This window comes from Lathyrus oleraceus, chromosome 6, assembly GCF_024323335.1.
Source record: "Lathyrus oleraceus cultivar Zhongwan6 chromosome 6, CAAS_Psat_ZW6_1.0, whole genome shotgun sequence".
Taxonomy (NCBI): Eukaryota; Viridiplantae; Streptophyta; class Magnoliopsida; order Fabales; family Fabaceae; genus Lathyrus; species Lathyrus oleraceus.
The window spans coordinates 78,415,868-78,428,981 of record NC_066584.1 but is presented as its reverse complement, the minus strand read 5'-3'; the positions used below and the strand labels follow the sequence as shown (position 1 = coordinate 78,428,981).

Here is a 13,114-nt window from a genome sequence, read left to right as displayed (position 1 = left end):
AGTTATCTAATCCTAATTAAACATGAATTAAGCTAATTACACACTAAAATGTCAATCCTAATACTTCTAACAAATTATGAACTAACCTAATCACAATCTAGATTAACAACTCAACATCAAGATTAATCAAAATTAAAAAGAATTACAAAATAAATTAAATTAAGATTAATCATGGATTAATAAGGGATTAAGGACAAATCAATGGGCCACAGGTGTGAGGTGAAATTAGAGGGGTGTTTAAGAAAGATGGTGTTTGGGCCATGAGATTGCTGGCAAAAAGCCCAATCTTCCAAAAGAACTCCAAGAACCGAGTTCCCTGAAAGACCAACAATGTACCTTCAGCCTTAGATCAAAAGGAAGCAAAACTCCTCCTGAAGAGAACTCAACATATGAATGAGAAATATGATTCGCTTGCACAGGTCCGATACGAAGCGTTCATCATCATCGGGAATCCAATTCCTCCTCCACACGCGCCAACCATCATAAGACCCACCAAAGGTTTCAAGGAATCAACCTCACCGAATTTTTTTGAAACTGTGGCTTCAGGTTTTTATCGCCCTCCTCGATTATGCTTCTGTTTGAATCCCCTTTCTAATTTCTTCTTTGTATTTCTGTGTTCCGCTTCTATTGTCATTGTTCTGCCTGCTTCTTCTTCTTCTTCTCTGCTAGCGTTGTTATCATTCTATTACGTTGTTGTTCTTCATTGCCTAGTTTCATTCAGAGAAGGTTGTTGAAGTTCAAAGAGGGTTTGAAGGAGTTTCGAGGGAGTTTGCAGAGAAACTAGTGGGTTATGTTAAGGGTCGTTGAGAAGTTGAGGAAGTAAAGTTCTGTTATGGAGAAATTGGTTAGTGGAGGTGGTTGTTTTAGGAATGGAGGTTGGGGTTAGTTCTGTTTGGCTTTGGTTCAAGGTTGTGAGAGTGGTTCAGAAGGTGTGAGGAATGCTTAAGGTGTATTCTGAAGAAGTTTGTTAGAGGAGGATTTTTTGGGAATTGGTTCTGGACTGGAGTTACAGAGTTGAAATTCGGTTTTTTGGGTGTTTCCATTCGGTTAGGGGTGGTTTGGAATTCGGTTTTTTGGTTGAAATTCAGTTTAAGGTGGTTATCCTATTCTGTTATTAGTTGGAAAAGTTTGTTGAGGGAATGGTTTTGGAAGCAGTTAGAAGTTTGTTTTCAATTTGATGTTGAAGTTGGAGCTTTCGTTTTATCAAGGTTCAGGGAATTCGGTTGCTTTGTTCAGGTAATTTCGTTGGCTTTTGTTCAGTTTCTGTTAGCTTATGTTCAATTTCTGTTATGGGTTTTAGGTTAGCAGGGTGTGAAACTGTTGTTACAGGTTGGTTAGGAGGGTTAGTTGTAGTTTGAGAGGTTCTTATAATTCTGTTACAGGTTCTTGTTGTGGAGTTGTTATTCTTTTATGGAGAGCCATTCATTTTCTGGATAGAATCATTTGCAGACTCCTATGATTCAAACTGGATGTAACTAAACCCTTTGCTCTTCCCATCTTCAGACATTTCAATTTCGCTAGACTAAATATTCCCATTGAAATAAATCATATAGTCTCACATTATCTATGGATTCTTATAAGATCTTAACAAACACATTCCCTTTTACACTTGGGAATGCTTGTGATAATGATTTGAATTCTATGTTCCATTTGCAAGTATCGAATCGTGTTAGACATGTTGATCATGTGGAATTGGATGCAAGGATATGAAGCGTGGATTGGATCGCTTGGAAGAGCTTGGTTAGACATGTCATTGTTGTATTCTTTGTTGTGATGTGAAATGAAATATGTGAATTGAAAATGGAAGTATACAATGGAAATTGGAAGTAATTGGACATGAAAACGTATGTATGAAAAAGAGTTTTGAAATGTTTGGAAGTTAAATATTATTGAATGTTTGGAAATTAGTGTATGTATGGTTTTGATTTGAAATGAACTATGGATGGAATAGAAATATTGGAATTGGGATTTGGTTTAAAATTTGAATTTATATAATTGATATGAATAGAAATATGAATGTATATGGAATGTGAATTGAATGAATGAGTTGAAGATTAATTTGGGAATTGAAATGGTAATGATTTATGGATGGTTTTGTAGCACATTGAATGTATTGTTTATGGAATATGGTTATGGATCATGTGATGGTTTATGTAATTGTATTGGTTTAACATGGTTTAAAAGGCTTAAAAATGAGCATGGTTAAAATGGAACATATGATTATGATTTCAAAATGAATCATGGTGAATCAATGATGGATTATGGGAGAATGGAAAAAGGGATTAGGGTTAGGATGGTTAGAATTTGTGAGTTGGCTAGTTGACCAAAAAGTCAACAGTTGACCAAAGTTAACATAGGTAGAAAAGTGTATTTTTTTGGATGAAATGATATGTAATGACTTGTAGTGTATGAAATGGACTTGAATGAATAATTACTAGATAGAATGAATGAAAATGGACTTGACTGAATAACACAATTCCCTTAAACTAGATGAAATATGACATACTACTAGACTTGAAATCCAAACAAGCCAAATCATGCAAATGAATACTTAACCAAGCAACCGATTATAACACCTTGAATGAATGCACCTTGATTCAGGCATGAGGATACCTCTTATCAATTATTGAATAAACCAATGAAGCTCCATGAATGATCGGATGAATCTCAATTTTGAATGCATACCTGAGGGTATGATAGGGCTGTAAGAACAAAAATTGTTCTACAACAGATTCCAAGATTTTGATGATAACAAAGGATGAAACCAAAAATGGCACTCTAACGAAAAGTTTCTAAGTGTGCAGGACTCTAAACAAAAGAAAGGAATCTGATTGCGTTATCAGATACAGAATCATATCAGATACAAATTACCAGAATATCAGAAGCATCTGAAGAAGGAGTACACTCTAGAAGTTCTGACTCTGAACAACGGGATATCAATTCCAGAAGCTCTCAGCGTCATCTGAAGACATCATCAGAACTCTAAAAGATCAACATCAGAAGCTCCGAATCAACATAGCAAGATTCCAAGATTCCCAGAGTCACGTAGACTGATAATGGATTTCCTAATTCAGAAAGAGTAACGTCTACTTCAAATTAAATGGAAAGAATCTATTCTTGGAAAGAAGTTATTCAGGGAGACAAAGTTGTTTTGGCAAGAAACAACAGAAATTATGGCATTAATTCCTATTCAAGACAAATTATCTGCCATCAGTTTCAACGGTCCTTTCACTTCTATAAAAAGGACAGCAAACAACATTGAGAGGCATGCAAGTACACACGAAAACATTCTCTCTCTCTCTCTCTCTCTCTCAATCTTTCACGAGTTTTTGCTCATACGTGAAACATTCTATTTGCTATCATCATTGTAATATTTGCTTTATCCTAGAAGCACTCTAGATTACAAACTTTGTTTTATCTAAGTTGTTTTATTTCCTCAAGTGACTCTGCGCAGTCTGTATACTTGAGAGGACTAAGAGATCACTCTCTTAGACGTTGGTTGTAAACTATCTTTCAAGATTAGTGGATTAAGTCCTTGTTGAAGGCGAAATCACCTTGGCCGGGTGGACTGGAGTAGCTTTGTGTTATAAGCGAACCAGTATAAATTCCTTGTGTGGTCTTTATTTTGAAAAAGCGCTTATTTTCCAAAACAATTCAAACCCCCCTTTCTTGTTTTTCTCACCTTCAATTGGTATCAGAGCTTCGACTCTGTTATTGATTTTCTAATCAAACACTTAATAGTGTAGAGAGATCCAGAACGAGAAAAACTATGGCCCACACAAATGAAAGAGACAGTTACAATGCTAAGCCTCCTGTCTTTGATGGAGAGAAATTCGACTACTGGAAAGATAGAATTGAAAGTTTCTTTCTGGGTTATGATGCTGACCTCTGGGACATTGTCACAGATGGATACACACCTCCCGTCTCAGAAAATGGAGTTGAAGTTCCCAGAAGTAAGATGTCAGAAGATCAGAAGCGTGTCTTCAAAAATCATCACAAGGCCAGAACCATACTTCTCAATGTTATATCTTACAACGAGTATAAAAAGATCACCAACACAGAAACAGCAAAAGACATCTTGACTCTCTGAGGATGACTCATGAAGGAAACTCTCAGGTCAAAGAGACAAAGGCTCTGGCGCTTATCTAGAAATATGAAGCTTTCAAAATGGAAGATGACGAAGCCATAGAGGTAATGTTCTCTAGATTCCAAACTCTAATTGCAGGTCTCAAAGTTCTAGACAAAGGATACACAACTGCAGACCACGTCAAAAAGATAGTCAGAAGTTTGTCAAAGAAGTGGAGACCCATGGTTACTGCCCTGAAGCTGTCAAAGGATCTGAACAATATCAGTCTTGAAGAACTTGTCAGTTCCCTCAGAAGCCATGAGATAGAACTAGAGGAAGATGAGCCTCAGAAAAAGAACAAGTCTGTAGCATTTAAGTCCAGATCTGAAAGACGCAAATCTGACAGAACCAAAGCTTTCCAGGCAGAAATTGAAGATGCTGATGACTCTGAACCAGAAGATTCTGATGATGATGAAGAATTGTCCCTCCTGACCAGAAGAGTTAAACAACTCTGGAAAAAGAGGAACAGCAACTTCAGAAGACCAAGACCCAGAGGGGATCGATCAGAATCAACCTCAAAAGGTAAAACTAACAAATATATTACTTGTTATGAATGTAAAGAAATAGGTCACTACAGGAATGAATGCCCCAAGCTAAAGAAAGACAAATCTAGAAAAGAAAGCTTCAAGAAAAATACCTTCAGGACAAAGAAAGGACTAATGGCTACCTGGGATGATAGCGGATCTGGCTCATCAGAATCTGACTCTGATGAACAGGCCAATGTAGCATTTATGGCTACCACATCCAGGAACAGTTCAGATGAAGAATCTGAAGAGGTATTTTCTGAACTCTCTCGATCTGATCTAGAATCATGCCTGTCAGAAACTCTTAGCTCATATCAGAAATTAAAACAAAAGTTTAAAAATATAAAAGGCTGTCTTGAAGCAAAATTTGAAGAATGTGGCGAACTTGAGATGACAATTCTAGCACGAGAAGATGAAATCAGATCTTTAACACTACAAAGAGATGGAGCAAATAAACATCGTTTAGAACTGGAAGAAGCGTTATCTCAAGCTCCACAGACTTCAAATACGATAATTTATAAATACGAAGAAGCCTTTCAAGAATTTCTGAAAAATGGGATAGGAAGGAGTGTTATGGCATCCATGATTTATGGAGTCAGTCAGAACCATAAGAAGGGAATTGGGTATGATCCTAAAGAAGATAAAACTTCTAATAGTGACCAACTCAAATCTCCATTTTCATATCACTATACACACACACAAGAACAAAAATTTGAAAATGCTAGAAAACCCAAAGTTATAAGAAACTCTGGGAAAACTAATCAGAAAGGACCCAAGAGACTCTGGGTACCAAAAGATAAGATTGTTTATGTTGCAGATATCCTATGCAGCAAAGTTCAAACACCAGTCATGGTACCTGGACTCTGGATGCTCGCGACACATGACGGGAAGAAAGTCTATGTTCCAAAGCCTGGAACTTAAAGACGCTGAATTTGTAGGCTTCAGAGGAGATCAGAAGGGAAGGATCAGAGGCTCCGGAACTATTGGTAACGGTACTCTTCCCTCCATATCTGATGTTCTTTACGTAGAAGGATTAATGCATAATTTGTTATCCATAAGTCAATTAAGTGATAACGGTTATGACGTGATCTTTAATCAAAAAACATGTAAAGCCATAAATCAAAACAATGGTTCAGTCCTATTCACAGGCAAGAGGAAAAACAATATTTATAAAATTAATCTTTCTGATTTAAAAGAACAAAATGTTAAATGTCTGATGTCTGTTCACGAAGAGCAATGGGTATGGCATAGACGCTTGGGCCACATTAGCATGAGAAAACTATCTCAGCTAAATAAACTCGAGTTAGTCAGAGGCCTACCTAAACTGAAGTTTTCTTCAGATGCTCTATGTGAAGCCCGTCAGAAAGGAAAATTTTCAAAAACATCTTTCAAAAAGAAAACTATTGTTACTACCTCTAAGCCTCTGGAACTTCTCCACATTGACTTATTTGGTCCTGTGAAAACAGCATCAGTCAATGGAAAGAAGTATGGACTAGTCATTGTTGATGATTACAGCCGCTGGACATGGGTGAAATTCCTAAAGCACAAGAGTGAGTCTCACTCTGTATTCACTAGTTTCTGCTCCAAAGTGCAAAAAGAATTTGACTCTAAGATTATCAGAGTCAGAAGTGATCATGGTGGGGAATTTGAAAATAAATCCTTTGAGGAATTATTTGACTCTAATGGAATATCCCATGATTTCTCCTGCCCTAGAACTCCACAACAAAATGGAGTTGTAGAGAGGAAGAATAGGACACTCCAAGAGATGGCCAGAACTATGATCAATGAAACTAATGTGGCAAAGCACTTTTGGGCAGAAGCTGTAAATACAGCGTGTTACATTCAGAATAGAATCTCAATAAGACCTATTCTGGAAAAGACTCCCTATGAACTGTGTAAAGGAAGAAAACCAAACATTTCATATTTTCATCCTTTTAGATGTTCTTGCTTTATTTTAAACACTAAAGAACATCTGAACAAGTTTGATTCCAAAGCACAGAAAGGTATTATGTTAGGATACTCAGAACGCTCTAAAGGCTACAGAGTATACAACACAGAAACCAAAATTGTGGAAGAATCAATTCATGTCAGATTTGACGATAAGCTTGACCCTGAAAAGTCAAAGCTAGTTGAAAATTTTGCAGATTTAGAAATCACTCTTGCAGGATCTGATAAAGCTCCAGAAGCAACTGCCACTCAGAACTCTGAGGAAATTAATTCCCCAGTAATCCCAAAGAAAGTTAAAAGTCGTATCAACGTATCTGAAGATTTGATTCTGGGCAACAAGGACGAACCTGTCAGAACTAGATCTACCTTCAGGACCTCTGAAGATACTCCTCTAGGACTAGTGTCTCTGATCGAGCCTACGTCCTGTGATGAAGCACTTCAAGATAACGACTGGGTTTCAGCCATGCAAGAAGAATTAGATCAATTCACAAAGAATGATGTCTGGGATCTTGTTCCCAAGCCCAAAGGCACTCACGTTATTGGAACCAGATGGGTATTCAGAAACAAGCTGAATGAGAAAGGAGAAGTCGTCAGAAACAAAGCTCGACTGGTAGCTCAAGGTTACAGTCAACAAGAAGGTATTGACTACAATGAAACCTTTGCTCCAGTCGCAAGGTTAGAATCTATTCGTCTTCTTGTATCTTTTGCTATAAACCACTCTATCAAATTATATCAAATGGATGTCAAGAGCGCATTCCTTAATGGTTATATATCAGAAGAAGTGTATGTCAACCAACCTCCAGGTTTTGAAAATCCAAAATTTCCAGAACATGTCTTTAAACTTAAAAAATCTTTATATGGACTTAAACAAGCTCCCAGAGCTTGGTATGAACGTTTAAGCAACTTTCTTCTGGAACACAATTTTATCAGAGGGAAAGTTGACTCCACACTCTTCTGTAAGAACCTTAACAATGATCTCATGATATGCCAGATATATGTTGATGATATTATTTTTGGTTCAGCTAACGCCTCTGTTTGTCAAGAATTCTCTGAGTTAATGCAGGAAGAATTTGAAATGAGCTTAATGCAAGAACTAAAGTTCTTTCTGGGAATTCAAATTAACCAAACTTCAGAAGTCACGTACGTTCATCAAAGCAAATACATTAAAGATGTTCTGAAGAAATTTGACATGGCTGACTGCAACTCTGCAAAAACTCCCATGCATCCAACATGCATTCTTGAAAAGGAAGAAGTAAGCAAAAAGGTTTGTCAGAAGCTCTATCGAGGTATGATAGGCTCTCTTCTCTATCTGACTGCTACTCGACCTGATATTTTCTTTAGTGTCTGTCTCTGTGCCAGATTCCAATCAGATCCTAGAGAAACTCACTTAACAGCAGTTAAGAGAATTCTCAAATATCTGAAAGGAACTCCTAACCTGGGCCTGATGTATGAGAAAACATCAGAGTATAGACTTTCGGGTTACTGTGATGCAGATTATGCAGGAGATAGACTGGAACGAAAAAGCACGTCTGGAAACTGCCAGCTCCTAGGAAATAATCTGATATCCTGGGCCAGCAAAAGACAGTCAACTATCGCTCTATCAACTGCAGAAGCAGAATACATCTCAGCATCACTGTGCACAACTCAGATGCTCTGGATGAAGAAGTCTAGGAGAAACATCTGAATCAAGACCTTCAGCGCCTCTGCAAGAAACTTCTGGTATGTCTGCCCCTACTATTCCCTCTGAACCTCCTTTGGTTTCCTCTATTCCTCTCCCAACACCTATCTACACCTCCTCTGAAACCCCACCTTCTACAACCAGAACCTCACAACCTTCACCCAAATTTTGCCCATACATCACTACCTCTATCCGAAGCTGAAGAACTTAATCAAACCACTTCTTCATCTTCAGCTCCAGAATCACCTCCTTACCTTATCCTCTCCTCTGACCCAGAACCTTCTGACCCCGTTTCTCCCACTCTATCCCACCTTTATTCTCTAAACCAAAACACTCAACAACCAACACAACCTCCACCTGAAGTAACTTCACCATCCACAGAACAACCAACCCTCATTCCATCTGAACTCCAACCCTCTGACCTTCATACCTCTGAAACTATCCCTCCGAACACTTCCACTGAACCTGAACCTGAACCTGAACCTGAACCTGAGCCTCAAACACTAAACTTAAGCCCTCCAAACTCTCCACCCCAAACATCTGAACCTGAACATTCCCTGCCTACCCTTGAGGAAGCCATAATGTTGTTCGCAGGGGCCTCAGTACAAAAGGTCAAGTCTCTGACCATTAACTCTGGCATCAGTGATGATCCTGACTCTGTAAGGACACACTGGAACAGAGTCATTGGCTGGATGACTTCTGAGGCTTTCAAGCTGAAGCACATCTCTGAGGAAGTCAGAAACGACTTCATCAGAGATGCTGAGGCAAGACTACAGGAGAGACTTGCCAGAGAAGCTGAAGAAGAAGTCAGGAGGCAAGAAGAAGAAAGAGCTAGACAAGCAGAAATCCAAAGGGCCAAGGAAGCTGAGGCTAAAGCTCTAGCTGATGCTGATGCTGCTGCTGCTGCTGCTGCTGAAGCTGAAGCAAAGGCAGCTGCAGAAGCTGAAGCCAGAGCTGCTGAAGAACATAGTGCGCTGACTCAGGGGGAGTCCTCTTCTGTCATTCCCATGGTTCTCAAGACACTTGAAGAACTTCAGAAAGACCAGAAGGAACTCAGAGCCAGAATGGACAAATAGGACACCGTCAACGACAACATTCAGAACATGCTGGCTCAACTGCTTCAGAGAATGCCTCCTCCTCCCAACCCTTAGGCACTTAGGATTTTTTGTTTGTTGCCTTGTTTTCCTTGTTCTGATGTTTGCTTGTTTGCTTTCTTGCCATTGTCTCTGCTGTTCCATTATCTGAATATAATGTTTTTTTAATTTTTGTTTAAGTCTTTTTGATTCTGACAAAAAGGGGGAGAAATCGAATATAGCTCTGATGAAATATTGCCTAATACCTTAAGCACTCTGCAACATATTATTTCTTAAAAATAAATTCATCTAACACTGGACTTAAGAAATTGCAGAAGGTATCGAGAAACATCATTGCTTGGAAGCTCTGGTAAGAACTTCTAAACTCCCTAACCTATCTCAGGGGGAGCCCTCTTCTATCTGATCTGATCTGATATTTTTTATGTTTCATCTACTATTTGAGTTTATTTTGTCATCATCAAAAAGGGGGAGATTGTAAGAACAAAAATTGTTCTACAACAGATTCCAAGATTTTGATGATAACAAAGGATGAAACCAAAAATGGCACTCTAACGAAAAGTTTCTAAGTGTGCAGGACTCTAAACAAAAGAAAGGAATCTGATTGCGTTATCAGATACAGAATCATATTAGATACAAATTACCAGAATATCAGAAGCATCTGAAGAAGGAGTACACTCTAGAAGTTCTGACTCTGAACAACGGGATATCAATTCCAGAAGCTCTCCAGCGTCATCTAAAGACATCATCAGAACTCTAAAAGATCAACATCAGAAGCTCCGAATCAACATAGCAAGATTCCAAGATTCCCAGAGTCACGTAGACTGATAATGGATTTCCTAATTCAGAAAGAGTAACGTCTACTTCAAATTAAATGGAAAGAATCTATTCTTGGAAAGAAGTTATTCAGGGAGACAAAGTTGTTTTGGCAAGAAACAACAGAAATTATGGCATTAATTCCTATTCAAGACAAATTATCTGCCATAAGTTTCAACGGTCCTTTCACTCCTATAAAAAGGACAGCAAACAACATTGAGAGGCGTGCAAGTACACACGGAAACATTCTCTCTCTCTCTCTCAATCTTTCACGAGTTTTTGCTCATACGTGAAACATTCTATTTGCTATCATCATTGTAATATTTGCTTTATCCTAGAAGCACTCTAGATTACAAACTTTGTTTTATCTAAGTTGTTTTATTTCCTCAAGTGACTCTGCGCAGTCTGTATACTTGAGAGGACTAAGAGATCACTCTCTTAGACGTTGGTTGTAAACTATCTTTCAAGATTAGTGGATTAAGTCCTTGTTGAAGGCGAAATCACCTTGGCCGGGTGGACTGGAGTAGCTTTGTGTTATAAGCGAACCAGTATAAATTCCTTGTGTGGTCTTTATTTTGAAAAAGCGCTTATTTTCCAAAACAATTCAAACCCCCCTTTCTTGTTTTTCTCACCTTCAAGGGCCACCATTGTAAATTAGGGTTTTAGGGATTTAATCTAATACCAATGAATTGGGGTTTCCCCTATGTTCCATGAAGAATATCTACAAGATGAAGAGTTCCAATACAAACATGGCCATCACATGAACCCTAGCCTTGGGACTCAACCTTCCTTCCATGCCTTGTGTTATCGAGGCCCTTGAATCTATGATTTTGAGATTTCCAAATGCAAGTGGAATTCACTATGTTACTATGGGTATATAGATGAGATGAATGCTTATCAAGATATGTAAATGATTAGGGTTAGTGACCTAGATGATCATTATGAAGGGTATGGTGAATTTTGGGGTATGACAGGAGGGAAGTGGTCTCGCAATTCGAACCACCTCTTGTTAAGAAAAAGTTAGCAAATTGATTCATGGATACAATAGAACCTATGTTCTATGAAAGGATGGTGAGTAGTGTATTGACAAGTTTCTTTGACTTGGTTGCCGTGGGCATAAAAGTCGAGCTTCGATTGAAGAATGGCAAAATGATAACCACCACTGAAACATCCGGTAACAATGTTAAAAAGTTTTATGGAGGTTTTCAAAGAAGGAAAAAGGGTGAAACAAATGCAGTGTCAACTAATCAAAAAAGGAGCAATTCGTGGAAGAAGCAACAACAACAACCAACTTATCAAGTGCAATATATCCAACAACCGTATGTGGCAGCAGTCACACCGACTTTCAACCAATCACAAACTCCTATCTATCAACCTGTTCAACAAGCACCAGCATACCAACGAGTAACTACGACACCCGTTTATTAACAACCAAGGCCACAAGCCCCACGTCCGTAAAATCTTCCAAATCAAAATAGGGTACAAAGAGGCAGACCTCCTTTCGCTCTGATCCCGATGACGTACACTGAGTTGTACCCATCATTGTTACAAAAAGGGTTGGTGACTCCTAGACCTTTGGGTCCTCCACCAGATCCTTTGCCTCCATGGTACAACCAAAATGCCCATTGTCCTTTCCATGAAGGCACCCCTGGGCATGATTTGGAAAGATGCTATGCTTTGAAGCACATAACGCGAGAGTCGGTTAAGAAGAAGATCCTTTCATTTTGAGATGTTGGACCCAACGTAAAGAATAACCCTCTTCCGGCGCATGGTGCTGTTAATGCCATTGAAGATGTATCTGACGTTTGTATAATAAAAAATGTTAAAGATTTTAAAACTTCGTTGCTAGCACTAAATGCAAGATTTATGGGAGTTATTTTGATTGCTACCTGTCACGATAACTATGAAGAATGTGCCGTTTATCCAAGAGGGTGTAAATTGGTACAAGCCGATATTCAAAATTTAATGGATCAAGGTGTTCTACAAGTTTGTGGTCTTGCAACAAACGGGGAAATTTCAGTAATTGAACCCCTTTTCAATCTACCAGAGCCTGTTGAGATAACCTATCAAAGAAGGAATGTTGTTCATCCATCACCCGTGGTAGTCTATATGCATACCCCCTTTCCCTTCGAAAGCACCAAGGTCGTGCCTTAGAAATATGACATAACTATGGTAGATGGAGTGGTATATGAAGAACCCAAAGATGTCGAGTGTGAGAAGAACTTGGAGGATGTTGATGCTAATATCACAAAAATCGAGGGATGAGCAAAATGACCCGCAGTGGTCAAATTTATACCCCCGATTTCAATATAATCCCTCAAGAACCGACAAAGGAAGCTATAACTACAGTTCCTGCCTCAAAATCTGGAAGGGTCCAGTCAGTGGTGCAATCCGGTGAAACAATTCAATTTTTGAAAATGATAGAGAAAAGTGACTACAAGATAGTCGATTGGCTACATCAAACACCGTCAAAAATATTTATCCTATCCTTGCTTCTGAACTCCCGACCTCATAGGTAGGCTCTACTGAATGTGCTTACTCAAGTTCATGTTACTCGGGATATAATGGTTGGCCAATTCGATGGGGTGGTCGCCAATATCATAGATTGCAAGATTCTAAGTTTTAGCGATGAGGAGCTTCCCAAGGAAGGACAAAATCACAATGGTGCCTTGCATGTACCCATAAAGTGCGAAGATGATGCTCTGGCCAGGGTCTTAGTTGACACTGGATCGTCCCTTAATGTCCTACCAAAAAGGGCATTTGCTAAATTATCTTAATAAGGGTCAGAGATGAAACCCAATGCATCTGTGGTAAAAGCATTCGACGGTTCCCGGAGGATAGTAGTTAAGGAGGTAGAGCTACCAATCCAAATCGGACCGCATGTATTCCCTATCAATTTCCAAGTCATGGACATCAATCCCGCTTATAACTG

General features: G+C 38.8%; 1 long non-coding RNA gene across 1 annotated transcript; it reads left to right on the top strand.

Moving 5' to 3' along the window:
• Positions 1–51: 51 nt before the first annotated feature.
• LOC127095671 (uncharacterized) lies at positions 52–1,936 on the top strand. The gene is made up of 2 exons (XR_007792680.1): positions 52–1,236; positions 1,383–1,936. It is a non-coding gene; the product is annotated as an uncharacterized LOC127095671 (long non-coding RNA).
• Positions 1,937–13,114: the final 11,178 nt, after the last annotated feature.